The 14579-nt window shown below is 32.0% G+C and overlaps 1 long non-coding RNA gene across 1 annotated transcript; it reads right to left on the bottom strand.

Moving 5' to 3' along the window:
* Positions 1–303: 303 nt before the first annotated feature.
* Positions 304–4973, bottom strand: LOC143052177 (uncharacterized). Its single transcript, XR_012971019.1, has 3 exons — positions 4697–4973; positions 2030–2122; positions 304–994 (listed from the first exon to the last, which is right to left on the bottom strand). It is a non-coding gene; the product is annotated as an uncharacterized LOC143052177 (long non-coding RNA).
* Positions 4974–14579: the final 9606 nt, after the last annotated feature.

Raw genomic sequence — 14579 nt, 5'->3', positions numbered from 1 at the left:
AAATTTGCAGCTTCAAATTTTCCTTGGAGGAAATACTTTTTCCTGTGAGGAAATTTGTAGCTTCAAATTTTCCTTGGAGGAAATACTTTTTCCTGTGAGGAAATTTTTGACAAACACTTTTCCTTGGAGGAAAATTCAAGACAACAAATTTCCTCTAAGGAAATCATTGATCTTTAAATTTCCTCTAGGGAAATTTCTGGACATCAAATTTCCCTTAAGGAAATGTTTTTCCTCTATGGAAATTTCATAACAGTACAAACAGTATTAATATATTTTCTCCTAGACTGAATTATTGATACAAAAGATAATTAAAACTTTAATACTGTAATACAAATTTTCATGGTGAGTATTAAACATACAAAAACAAAAGGCTGACTGTTTAGCATGTTTAAGACAATACAATAATAAGCAAAATGCTATGAATATCATACCATTTGTGATGTTATTAATATTGTGCTCATATTTGCATATTAAATAAAATAAACACTTTTCATGTCAAATTAACTTGTCTTCTGTTTCAGCTGCTGTGTATTCGACCCCCTACATAACAGTTAAGTGCATAAATAATTCAATCCACAAGACATCTTCCTTCAATTGGTTGAATAAATTTTGGCAACGTATGTTCTTCAAACATCTTCTTTGTATATTTGATATGATGGAGCCATGTACATGAATTGATAAAGCAGGTGTTTATTTCGACAACAAACATGACAAAGATACTATTTTTTTTCTTAATTTCTCCATAATCCATCAGTTAATATGAATGTAGGTTGTTACATTTTACACAATTGTGTTCTTTGATAGTACTCCATTTTGTTTATAGCAATTTTGTAGGATTTTTTCTATTTCTTTTTCCAGAAAAACACACAGTTGAGTTCATTTCACATTAATAATCCAATTAGCACATTATGTAGAAAAGTATTAACAATTAAGTTTCCTCTTCAGTATAGACCTGCAGGACCTGTTGATGATCATAAAAACCAAGATATCTGACCTATAAATACACAAAATAAAAAAAAAATGTTATAAATGGAGAAAAAAACAGCAATATAAATAAGCTTATTTTATCATGTTTTAATGAACATTTTGAGAAACTTTCATTTGATATTCTTACTTGTCATGCTTATGAGTTCTCTTATTTCAGTGCTTTGTGTCCAAGATTTAATATTCGTTGTTTAGTGCCTTGCAGTGATATTTAAAGTTGAGCCACTTGCAATAGTTGTTATAGAATGTTCATATGTTGTGTTAATATTTGAACCACTGTCCTATATTATGGTCAAGTTGAGTGCTCACAGACATGAGGCCTAAATTAATATATTGTTTGTTTCCCTAATCCCTATTCTGACAAGCCAGGTGTGGGTAGGTAGGTAGGTAAATAATTTTATTTTTCCCAAAAGCCTGAATATTATCGGATGATCCGGCAAGCCTGAAAATCAGAAATGAATAAAATAATATTTGGCTTAGTTTTGACAATAAAATTTTATGAGTAGGGCCATTTTTGCAGGGTCGGTCAGGATTGGAGAAACAAACAATATTTTATATTAGGCATGATTTTTTTTTATTAATTGTTATTGACTTTGAACATGTTGAACTAAATTGGATTGTTTAAATCTTTATATGTTGAGATCTTTAATGGATGACCTATAAAGGAAGTGTTTTCTCATTATTGAAGGCAGGCCCATGATTGGCCTTTAATTTCTTGCATCCGCTTCATTGAACTCTGGTGGATAAGTCACTCATTTACCATACCACATTTTCTTATTTTTATATGAGTCATCATTCAAAGGCAATTTCTTTTATTACTGTAATTCAGAAATTATCGAAACTTTTTAGTAATGCGAATAATGTGACTGGGTGAGTATCGCAAAAATAAGAAATCATATTTTGATAACAGAAACATATATATATATATATATATATATATATATCATGTAACTATATAGATCTTTATGCAGATTTTTTTTGTAATCACAATAAGTTGTCCCTTCCCTGAAAAATCTGAATTTACAGTATATAGAAGTGGTCTTACCATTTAGGCCTTGTTGTATTCTGTTTATCTTGTTTTGCGCTCATTTCTATTGTAACTGTTTATATTTTTCATCATTTTTCTATATTTCTTGTCCTATAAAACATAAAAAGGGTAAAAACTATTATAAAACATCAGTTTGTGTTTTTCTTTATATTCAGTTATATTTAAAAAGAATTGAATATTTGTGCTATTTCATTTCACAAACTTTTTGCCAGTCATGACTTTCAAAGACTTTCACCCTGGTCAATAGTTTAAAAAACAAACATTCCCATACTTTTTCTTTGTGTTTGTACTAATTTTTCATTTGACAACAAAGACATGATTCAACTATTCTTCTAAAATTTGTTTCGCTTGACTACGTTAAACTCTGAAATATTGTTAACAGTATAATCTGTATGTGTCTCACTTGTCAAAATTTCAAATTAATATATAAATCAGATAAAAATGCTATGCATGGCTCAGCTTGATACAAAGGTACAGGTTGAACCCAGAACAGTTGGGGCAAGTATGGACACAACATTCAAGCTCAATACAACTCTGAATTTTAAATTTGGATTGTGATTCAATAGTTGATGCAGCATAGGTTTCTGACACAGAATGAATGCGGTCCAAGTACTTAAAAATTTTAAATTGACAATTAACCTCTAAAATGGTCCAATATTCAAAATCTCAATACATGGTTAGATGCAGCATATCAACATGATCAAAGAACCCCAATAATTCATTTTTTGGTGAAATCAAATAAAGTTAAATTTTGGACCTTTTAGAACTCAATGTGGACCAATTTGATAATGGGTCAAAATATCAAAAATCTGAATGAATGGTTAGATTCAGCATATCAAAGAGCCCCATATAATCAATTTTTGTTGAAATCAAACAAAGTAAAATTTTGGACCCCGATTTGGATCAACTTGAATTTGGGCCCATAATAAAAAAATCTAAGTAAATATTCAGATTCAGCATATTAATCTGAACACCAAGGATTTAAATATTGTTAAAATCAAAATAAGTTTAATTTTGGACCCTTTGGACCTTAAGGTAGACCAATTTAAACAGAACCAAAAAACTAGGAATCTAAATACACAGTTAGATTTGGCATATCAAAGAACTCCAATAATTCAATTTTCTATAAAATCAAACAAAGTTTAATATTGGCCCCTATTGGCCCCTAATTCATGTAATTCCTAAACTCTGAACAAAACTCTGGTCACAAACCTTGTGTTTGAATTTCATAGATTTCTATTACTTGTACTAAAGTTATTAAGCGAAAACTAAATGTCCTGGGACAACGACGACTACATGATAAAATTGAGAATGGAAAAAGGGAATGTGTCAAAGAGACAACAACCTGACCATAGATTTGAGGGTTGGAATCCTTTTCTTTTACCGAGCAATGCATTTGAATGGGAGATATAGTTGGAACCCCTCTTTGCTCTTGGTTGGGACCCCCCTTTTAAAATGGCTGGATCCGCCCCTGAGAAGCATTATAGAAAAATCTATAAGCTTTAACTCAAAATAAGGATAATTTTATTTTTAAAGGGCAGGCACAGATCCAGAGGGGGGTTCAAGGGATTGGAACCCCCCTTTTTTTGGATAATCAATGCATTTGAATAGGGACATGTAATTGGACCCCCCCCCCCCCCCCCCCCCACCTTCCCCTTTTGTCCTGGGTTAGAATCCCACCCCCACCCCTTTTTAAAATGACTGGATCCGCCCCTTAAGGGTCTATAATTAAGTTTGACAACATCAGACGACATACTACTTTATCAAAAAAAAAATGCCACATTTCATCCCTTACTTCATTGTACTTGCTACATGTATTTCATCCATAATATTTAAAGAAATAAATTTGGGAGGAGTATGATTTTAATTCATTTGTAATTTGCAAGTTATTAACTATCCAAACTAGAGACCTAATAGAGTAGATATACTTGACTAATTTAAATCAAACTTGGGGTGACTGGGAACAAAGATTTAAGGGAATAGATGACAGTTTACCTACAATGACCTAGTTTCATAGCAATAGCATACATTAATAAAGACTACATGGTCATTCTTATGTTTAAACGTGGTTTAAACTTTGGGTGTTCATTTTTTAATGTTTAACATGTTTAAAGCTAACAATTTCAACTACATACATGTATCAAGATTTGATCCTACATTATTTAAATATTGAAAAAAATAGCTTTTTAAATTTGGATCTATATATAATTGTGAATGTCACATGGATGTATTTTGATGTAAAGCATCAGAAAAATCATTAGCCGTCTCATATTTATTTCAGTTCTTCAAAAGGCAAATTTATATGAGCTTATGCTGAAAATAGAGATTTCTAGTCCAAATAATTATGACGTCTTGAAAGGCTATTATAATTTTTTTCTTTGACGCCTTACTTCGAAGTAAGGCGTCAATTGGACTAAGAGATTTCTTATTAAGGAGAAATCCCTGCCCCCCTTTTTGTGTGAAAAATTTTGTTGATTATATAGGGAATCACAGAAACATGACTGAGGCAAGCATCCCCCATCTGAACCCCCCCCCCAATGAATATGTTTTTTTAGCTTGTGTAGGTGTAAGTCAGTAAGGAGGCAACCATGCATTTGATTTGTAGGCCGGGTGAAAAATGTGATTAATCTTGCTTTGTAAACTTGTGCTATAAATAAAAATTACCAATCCATTAAAAAATCCGTGAGCCCAATCTCATCCAGTGAAATAGATTATAGTCTGTTTTCGAAGTTATATGGAAGTAAGTTAGTAGTCCAGATAATTATGACGCAGTGCAAGGCATTTTTTCTAAGGAGAAGTGTAGAATGGGGGAATGGAACCAATAAATTGATCGGATCCGAAATGTTCTTCCCAGTAAAGGAGCACCTATTATTTTGTAGGTAATTATTATTAGTGTCGGTGGTCTCACAAGTAAATCAGAGTGAATATTGCATGCACATTAAAATTAGCAGAGAAGAGACAATTTTCAACTTGTGTATAATTCATTTTCTCGCAGTTATTTACGGTAAATCAGCTATATAGACATAGGAAGATGTGGTGTATATATATATATCCGAAAACAGGTGTTCGGTTCTAGTACTATAGTGGCTATAGTATATGACTTTTAAATAACAATTATCAATTATATCTGTATTCTGTGGCGGGTCGAAGGGGATGGAATCCGGGGTTGGCCTCCCCTAGCATTTTGTGAGCAATCATTGCATAAATGATAATCTCGGGAATCCTCTCAAGTTCCTATATACAAGGTGATAGGACGTTCCGTTGGAATAGGTTACCTGTGCATCAGGAAAAGTTTTAAGGCATAGCGTGAAAAGGTAACCTATTCCAACGGAACCGAACGTCCTATCACCTTGTATATAGGAACCTTAAAAATATGTGAATAGGTCGGGGAAAACTCTCTTTTGACACTTAGGTATTGCACTGTTGCATTACACACCAATCAAAACGCAAACAATATGGGAAAAGATAACATTTTAACCTACACAATATATGAATAAGGTATACACTTTTGAAATCTAAATTATATGAAAAGGGTGGGGTAACCGTAGAAAACCAGCGGCAACGACACCCCTTATTTAATGGAGACATGTAGTTGGAACCCCCTTTATCATGGCTGGATCCGCCCATGATTTTACATGTAAATCAAGCCCCGGGTATTTGTTGGCATAACGGTAACCACGAAGGGGGGGGGGGCTAATTAAAAGCACGAGGAATTATAAATATACAATTCAACAGGGGTAGAGTGCATCGAGGAATGGGAATTGAAATTGTCTCTTCACGATGATCGAAAAAAGTATCTTGCACGTTATTTTCATCATCTTGTCTGAAACACTCTGAATAATGAGCTTCAAGGCGAAAACAAGGCATGTGAAATACTAATAACATACACTTCTTTTTTTATACGTTGTATGGACAAACCCATAAATCCCTCAACAAAAATTGCTTGATTCATGTCATATCAAATAAATTACAGCGCGGAAAGGTAACTTTAATTTAATATCAAAACTAAATTTTTGTTATATTTTTCAATAAATTTATAAATCTTAATTAGGCATGCGTTGCGTGAGTTCCATTTCATGAGACCTACACAGATTTCTATAAAACAAACCAAAAATTATAAATACAGTTTTTCAATTCTTTCCGGCATAGATAAAAAAAAATATGTATATAATCTATATACGATTTGGTTGAATTATTTCACTTCATTTTAATGATAAATCCTTTAGTTCTTAAATTTTTAATTAAAATGAATTTATCATTTTGATATCTAACGATAAACTTTTTAAATTGAAGTGACATGGTCAGTAACCTAATTAGTTGCATGGCTGATTACTATCTTACAGGTGACCCAGTAATTTTCCATATGACAGTAGCGTGTACCCTCGGGGTTATATCGGGGTGTGTATAACTTATTTTCTGGGGAACATCCTGTCCACGTGTAGTACTTACCATATATTGCAACAGATGACATTAAACAAATTTTCTTTGTAGCATCGGAGGCAATTTCATGTTCGACCACACAAAATATTTCACAAAAAAGATATGATAAAATCAAAAGAAAAAGATAAAGAAATATTAACAAATAAAGGTGGAATTGAGTAAACGGGGATTCGTGTTTTTATGAGCTTATTTTCAGTGGACAACAACAAATGGAAGTTTTTAACGACCTTGTGTGACCTATAGTTGTTAATGTTTGTGTCATTTTGGTCTTTTGTGGATAGTTGTCTCATTGGCAATCATACCACATCTTTTTGACTGGCTATATACATGATATAATATATATAGCACTTACACGGTCGGTCCAGTGGACATATTTCATACTAGATAACTTATACAGTAATTCTTTTTATATATATGAAAATTATTGTCCGATCTGATACACGTACCTATAATGTACAGAATTTTGAACAGCTTCAAATATATGGGGTCCGTAGAAACACCGCAAAGGACCTCCTTAGTGCACTAAGAACAAAAATGTGCACTAAGGACCTACTCCTTTCATAATTTTAAATTATATTTTTTCTAATGTTTTCTCGACACGTGCCTCAAAAAGTTGATTGTCACCTTTAGTATAATCGATAGCAATTCATGTTCGCTCAACCTTGGCCCGTGAATAATCTACTAGTATACTGATTAAACATGTATATGGTATTTCAAATTGTTCTCTATTTTTTTTTCATTTGTTTGTTTTTGCCGTATTTATTCTGTCTGCTATATTTTTTATTTCTAAATTAATAGCGTATTTTCAACTCTTTTCAGTTTGGGATTTTTCATCCTTTTAATTTTAAAAAGACAAATAATTGTGAACACTTCACGGAACAGTGAGGATTGATATTTGGTTGCTTAACGTCCAGTTGCCAATACTTCATTCATTTTTCTAATGTTAAGAACTATGCCATTTATCAATATTTCGATTTGAGCGTTACTGATGAGTCTTGTGTAGACGAAACGCGCGTCTGGCGTACTAAATTATAATCCTGGTACTTTTGATAACTATCACAGCAATGTTTTTAAACATGTTTAGGAAAGGAACATGTTTCTGATTCGATGTTTATATACAAATGCATTACAAGTATAAATATGTATAGGTTGATGTTTAGTCCCTTCGATGTTTTAGACTGTAAATAAATTATGACCAATTTATTTCTGACATCTTCTTCATTTTTAACTTTTGTGGATAGGTGTTTCATTGACAGCCGTACCACATCTCCTTTCGCTTATTTTTGTTGTATATATTTTTTAATTCACTTTCCTTGTCTTTTAAAATATAAAGTAAGTAAGTAAGTAAGTAAATTGTTTATTATAGTGACATGTGTAAATCAGCATAAATTTGTACAAAATATAATTACATATATAATACACCCGGCCCAATGGACCAATAAGTCACCTTTTACTGTTAGTTCAATATAAATGTTCTAATATCACGTGTCAATTGCCAATTTAAATTTAAATACAGATAATTATAGATTAAGAATTAACGATTGTAAAAGTTCATATATTATTCAACTAATGTTTGTGAAAAAGTTTAAGAATGTTAACTAGAGTAAACTGTTTGTTTTCTACGGAAAAATGACGCTGCTAAGTATTTAGCTATTTTCCTTGGATGGTTCACCATTAGAAATGTTAATTTTCCCTGCTCATCTAGTTGCGTAAAGTCAGGCACCATTAATATCTCGTTAAAAACAGTTTGTCTGATATCATTATAAAATGTGCAGTTTATAAGAAAATGTAGCTCACTTTCAACATTTTGAGAATTACAAAATCGGCATAGTCTGTTTTCTACTGGTTCCCCAATATATCTACCAGTCTCAATTCTGATCGGTAATAATCCGCATCTAAACTGGGCTAGCACAGATCGCTCGTGTTTCGTAAGATTTAGTTTTACATAGTGCTCTAGTTCGAAGTTTGTTTTAAAGTTTAAGTAAGATCGTAGCTTTGGTTTATTTATCAAGGACTCTCTCCATATATCACTGTAATAAGTTCGTACAATTTGTTCAAAAGATTTTAAATCCACCATTGTTCTACTTTCGTAATAATGTAACATATTAATTTTAGTGAAAATATCTTTAGTGTCACTACACCAATTGTTTGTGCAACGATCATAATCCATATTGAACACCACTTTCGTTAATCGGTCGTCTTCAAACGATAAAAGCCTATTCCAGTATCGAATAATGTTCACCCAATGCCGAAACTGACTTGGTATCCATCCAGTATCCCCATACAGTGCTAGAATTGGTGCAAATCTGTGAACGCCTAAGTAATATCGAATTGCTCTGTTCTGTACGTTGTCTATTGATTGGAACTTCCTATATATTTATTCCATTATTTTTATTTGATGCCGAAAATAACAATACGAAGTTATTTGTTAAATGCTATAAATAAGCGAAGTAAAACAACCGTTAATAATTATGTATATGAGCATTATATCTATTTATAAAATATTTTAAATACAAGCAGACATACCATTTGTGACACCAATTTCATTTATTTCCAAATCTTAAAATCATACATTTCCGTTCTTTAGCGTTTCTTAATAATGGCAGAATGGGCTTAAGAGTCATATGATTAAGTTAACTAAATAATTTAGTTTTCCCACATCATTAGCGGATTTAGGGGGTTAAAGCGAGCCCCCCCCCTCCCCCACCCCCGGTTGAAAATCTTAAAATATTTTTTGTATTAACCATTTCTTGTTTTAATGTTATCTTTACTATAATTTGAATATCTAGCACTGAATAGGGTGACACGTTGTCGCTACACTTCTTTAAATATACACAAGTCATAATAACATTGGCCAGAGGGTAACTTGATAATTAGAGGACCAAAGGATTTAATTAAAACAATCCAAGGCTGCTATCTCTATATTTTATTATATATATCTTTATTAGCCTCCCTTAGAGTGATACAACAATTGCAAAACGGGTAGATACGATCTGTAATCAAATAATTAACCTTATAAAATTAATACTTAAAATTTTATTTAGAGTAACCATATGCCGGATGAACAAAAAGTGTGCCATTTATTGAAAAACATATGGTTTGGTATAACATGAAAACTTCTCTAGTGTTTTAAACATTTCTCACATAACCCCTCCCCCAAACCCCCACTTTAAGCTCTGGATCCGCGCCTGCCCATAGTGCTTATTACATTATAAAATAAAATGGTATTCATCTTCAATTGTTGAAATAAAGATGAATTGTTAAAAAAAAAGCATTGACACCAGTTTAAAGTTATCGTTCATAGAAGACAGTTATGATTTATTCTATAATTCTCTTTTTAAAACGTAATATACTTTTACCTCTTGGAGTTTTTCTATATGTTACTTCTGTAATCGGATTTTGAAGAACCCCATGGACACCACATACTCTCAAATGTCTTTCAAGGAATAATGATAGTATGTAAACTCTTGTGTTGTTAGTAAGGAAATGAAATATCAAAAGCATTTGTTTCTCAATTTTTATCTCAAAATAGGGTTCTTTAAATAATAAAAAAAGCTTGCATAGCAATTTCCTTAAAAACTAAATATATATAACAAAGGCAAAGTTTTAAAACACAAAATTTATTTTTTATTTTTCTTTCATAAACTTGAATTTATACCACGCTAAACCGTTAGGTTAACAACCATTGATTAATCAATAAGTAACGATCAAAAGACAATTGTTTATTGGATTAGGTTGATTGAACATGATGATTCGGGAATCTGCAATAAACCGTTGGTCACGTGGCGAGTGGCAGGCGTTGATTAAAAAGTCATTTAACTTCAAAATTACAAAATCTATTGATACCTAACTTTATAGATTTGAGGTATTTAATCATATCCTCTTATATTCATGTTCGCTGTGATCTTAAAACATCGTTTTAGTGTCCTTAATGCAAAAACTTTCTTCTTAGTGCACTAAGAAGTCTTTTGCGGTATTTCTACACACCGAATTATATGGCCTTATTATTGGTAATATACCATATTAGTGTCACTAATGGCTTAACGTGTTACCAAATTAAAAAGAAGAAATAGGCTCAAAACCGCATTTTTAACTTTAGATTTTTTTTGAATCCCAAAATAGAGAAGAGGTCCGGTATACAGACTTATTAAAAAGTCCAGATGAGAAGTTTAACTTGCTTTTCTATTCCCGGCACTTTTAACTTAACGCATGCAAAAAAAAAATTCAGTACCTGGTTACAGTTGCGCATTGACAAATTATAATCTTTCGATTAAATGATCTTAAATCTATATGGTCTTTATTTTAAAAGTTATAAAATCTAAATGTAAAGTGATCTAAAATGTTCAATATAAATGAGTATTTTCGCTGTGAAATGAATCTAAGGTCGTCTAAAAGTGTATACATGTGTATTTGACCCGACTACTGACTACATAGTAAACTATTCATTATGTACCTATAAGGGGGGTCTGAGCGGGACTCGGGATTGTCGAGGCGTATTTTTTGTAAACGTGACACATGAAAGTCAAATTATGAGGGAGGGTAGGAGGGGTACTGATCCCGAAATCCCGAGCTTAAAAACACGAAATCCCGAAATCCCGGGCTTAAAAAACACGAAATCCAGAGGTCCCGAAATTCGAAAAAAGAATTATCGTATCCCGAAAGGGTCAATCCCGAAATCCAGAGCTTAAAAACACCCGATCCCGCAGTCCCGATAAAGGTCCTATCCTCCCTCAAATTATTGTGCCGTGAAAACGCGAAATGAAGTTTAGCGGGACATGGGAAATTACAAAAATAGCAGAATTGTTCACTTACATAGTGTACGCGGGATGGCATCATGCGAGAATCTAAAAAAATAAGTAGTAACTAAGCGGGATCCGTGAACAGAACCCCCAATGAGACCCCCATTAGTTGTGGCTTATTTTAGTCTTTTTAGTTAGTTTCTTTCCCCTACATTACTTGACCGTTTTTGTAAAACAACAGCACTCGAGGTCTGACAGTATTTTACCAAGAAATGCACAAAATATTCAAAAAGAAGGCCTAGAAAATTTAAATATTGGTATGCACACATACTCCCCTATCAGCACAGACAATTATATTTTTGTAAAGGCGCCAAACTCGTTTCTAATATTTATAATAGAACCGAAAAGAAAATGGAAATGGAAATGGGGAATGTATCAAAGAGATAACAACATGACCAAAGAGCAGATAACAGCCATAGGTCACCGATGGGTCTTCATTGCAACGAGAAAATCCCGCAACCTGAGACTGGGGTGGATCTAGTCATATAAAGGAGGGGTTCCTAACCCAGGACAATTTTTTTTTTGGGGGGGGGGGGGCGGTGTCCAACTACATGTCCCCATTCAAATGCATTGATCGTCCAATAAAGAAAGGGGGTTCCAATATGTTCAACCTTCAGCCCCCCCCCCCTGGATCCATGCCTGTGAGGCATGCTTTAGCTTGCCATTAAACAAAAATGTATACTAGTTGAGTGATAATGGACGTCATACTAAACTCTTCAATATAAAAAAAAGAAACTAAAATAAAAATCATACAAAGGTCACAAAGGCCATAACTTCTGGCTCCTGAATTAGGAAAAGTGCAAAATGCAGTGAGGATAAAAGCCTTTACTGTAAATTCCTGAAATTACAATTATATAAATCATCTCACATCTTTGTGCATTTCTTGAAATTGGTCATATTAATAAATGCATGCAATATTTTCAGAAAATTTCAATATATAGGCTTTTAAAAGTCAATCTTGTGCATGATTATCAATGATTATACTCGCACAATTAACACATGTGGTTCTCAAAACTCAGAGGTGTCTATGCTATTTATGACAATATTTTAATCAAGTATAAATTTACAAAATATGTTTAGAACTATATGATTTTTAGGTTTTTAAGCATAGATATAGTAGGTCAGGATCTGCGAACTCTCACTGACTGACTGAGCACATGAATTCAACACTAGTTTTTTGGTGATGTTGGTGTTGCTTAGTGTTTTGTTTTGTTTTTCTTTTCTGCATCTTATGTTTTGCCTTGGCATTGTCAGTTTCTCTTTCATTGCCTTTGGTTTTTTTTCTTATGTTAAATAACAAGTCACAAGAGAGAAAAAACAAAAAAAATATGTGAAAAAATGGCTTAGTTCAGTATATATTAAGGACAGAGATAACAAATAGCTAAATAAGAAAAAAGAAAAAAGAAAATTCCTTTTCTATGTACAGTCAATTGTCTGATAATCTAGAAGATAGCCTGATTTGGTCTAATTCTCCTGAATTCTAGCAGGTACTTTATTCCAACTTTTTTAATTCAAACAAACCATGTCTTAGATAGTCTTGGAATTAGAATACATTAATCATAAAATTTTCATAATACTTTGGTGAATTATCTATTGATATAATCATGATAATTAAGCTCCTTTTTAATTTTTAGGGATTTTAAATTTTTAATTTAAAGTTAGGGATTTTATTCATAAAAGCGGGGATTTTTCCAATACGTATACTATTAATAATGCTTTGAGCAATTTTCATGAAACTTGGTGAATTATTTTTGTATAACATAAACATGATAATTTTCCTTTTAATTTAAAAAAAAATCTGATTTATGTCATTGTACTATCATGACTTGGGATTAGGATAGTCTCAAGAATGCTTTCACAAATTTTGATGAAACTTTGGTGAATTGTTTTTATATCTTGACAAACTCCCTTTTTATTGTTATGACCCAAAGTGGAGGGGGCATAATGTTTAACACTTGTCAGATCGTTTGTCCGTCTGTCCCAAAGTTGTTTTTTGTTCTCTTACAGTACTTTAGTTTGCCTCAACCAAATTCAATTAAACTTTTACAAAAGCTTGTTATCACAATTCTCATATCAAGTTTGAATTTTGGTGATGTCAGTGTTACTGTACTAGAGTATCAGAGTTATGCCCCTTTAGAAATGGGGAAAATATGCTGAATTTTTGGTTTCCTGTTCTCTAAAATTTAGTTTGTCTCAACCAAATGTTATGAAATCAATACACAATGCTTATCATCACAAAATACAGATTAAGTTTGAATTTTGGTAGTGTCTCTTTTACTAAATTCTATAGTTATGTTCTTTAAAAATGGAAAAAAATAATTCGGCCTTCTAACTTAAGTTTCCCTCAACCAAATTTTATTAAACTTTAAAAAAATACTTTTTATCACAATTTTAATCAGATCAATTTCAAATTTTGGTAGTAAAACTTTTACCGTTCTTCAGTTATGTTCCTTTAAAACTTTGAATAATATGCAAGCTGGAGTATCATTCCCTATTTATCATGTATATTTTTTTATAAGATGCAGAGTTAAGGAACTTTAGTTGTTGCAAAGTTATTTTAAAATTGTCCATTTTCAAAAACTTTGAAAGGTTTTAGAAATTTAAGGATTTGTTAAAAAAACCACAGCCTTAAACTTATAGTCACTTGAGATATATATCTATAAATGGAGCCAAATTATATACATGTTTTATGTCAATAAATACCACTGTTTGTGCATGTTTTGTTTTTTTTGGAGGGCAGGGGTCTTATTTGCACAGTGCTCATAGTTTTTTAGTCGATCATTAAAATTCATTTAAAGCTTAAAGACCAGCTATAAGGGCAAGAAGCTTATCAAGCACTCATGGTTTAGATTTTTATTAAACACACATTAATATACATAATGTACATTAAACAGAAAAAAATATTGATGCAAGATGTCATTCAACTTTTACTCTTTTATGTATAGGACAAGAACTATAGAAGATACAGAGAAATTATATACAGCAGAAATGATAGGCAATGTAAAATTTGCAGAAGCCAACTAAACCTAAATTGTAAGGCACCTTTCAATTTTAAAAAAGTTATTGAACTTGAAAGATGATTACTAGTATCATGATTACTATAAAAATTAAAAGATGTGGTATATTAAATATGAAAACTATCATGGCTTTGAGAAAGCAATTGTAGGCCTGTTACGACCTTCAATAATGAGAAAATCCATACCCTATACTATAGTCAAAGTAGGCAGCTATAAAAGACCTAAAGATGAAACATTGAAACAATCCAAACTGTAAAACTAATCATGGTAATTGCCTAGTTTATAACAAAA

This window comes from Mytilus galloprovincialis, chromosome 11 (genome assembly GCF_965363235.1).
Source record: "Mytilus galloprovincialis chromosome 11, xbMytGall1.hap1.1, whole genome shotgun sequence".
NCBI lineage: Eukaryota > Metazoa > Mollusca > Bivalvia > Mytilida > Mytilidae > Mytilus > Mytilus galloprovincialis.
This window is presented reverse-complemented; position numbering and strand designations above follow the sequence as displayed.